Here is a 912-nt window from a genome sequence, read left to right as displayed (position 1 = left end):
ACGACCCCGAGTTAGCAGGCCCACCCGAATGTCAATTTGCAACGATTTTTTTCTTCTATAAATACCAATGCATCCACTCATCTAGGGTTGAGTGCAAGGGGGGAAATGGTAGATAGATTTTCGGCTAAATAGCAGATAGATTTTTGGCTGAAGCAAAGAAAGAAATACAGAGGGTTTTGAGCATCCTTTTGAGAGAGAAATTGAGAGCTTGTTTGAGGATTTTATTTATGAGACCTTGTGTGATTATAAACTCTATTTGTATTCTCTTTCTCTCTAATAATAGATCTCCCCCCTCCTTGCCCCGTGGACGTAGACAACTTGTCAAACCACGTAAAATTTATTTGTCTTGCTATTCTGTGATTTGTAATAGCTTGTTAGGTTCCCTCGACAAGTTAGTCCTAGAACTGACGAGAGGAAGAGTGTATATCCCACTTTATTGAGATATATCACTGTCAATTCTTATTTTCTTAGTAAAACAGGGATTTAGTTGTGATCTTACTCTCTTGTTGTGCATCAGAAGTGCTGCCAAAATTTCCACTGCGTACAACATTTGCAACCGATTCAAGCTACAAATATTGATAGGTATTGCGCCATAAAAACTGTTGTCATTGAGAGTGAGATTCATAAGTATTAGCCCTTATGTTTTGATGATGTTTTACAACCACCATTATCGGTACTAATGGTTTATTAAGTTCAAATGTAGTGAATTCATATATCAACCTTATTAGTGCCACAAATGGAGGATTGGATGGAATATGCGCTACAACGATGATATCCATAGGAGGAGGAGGCATAATGATGAAGCAAACGTTATTTCAAGAACATCAAATTCAAATAGAAGCTTCATCATATTCAAGCTATATCAAGACTCAAGCATTGCATTCTATATGAGGATATTAGCTATCTTATTTT

Source organism: Asparagus officinalis, chromosome 6 (genome assembly GCF_001876935.1).
Source record: "Asparagus officinalis chromosome 6, Aspof.V1, whole genome shotgun sequence".
Classification (NCBI taxonomy): Eukaryota; Viridiplantae; Streptophyta; class Magnoliopsida; order Asparagales; family Asparagaceae; genus Asparagus; species Asparagus officinalis.
This window is presented reverse-complemented; position numbering follows the sequence as displayed.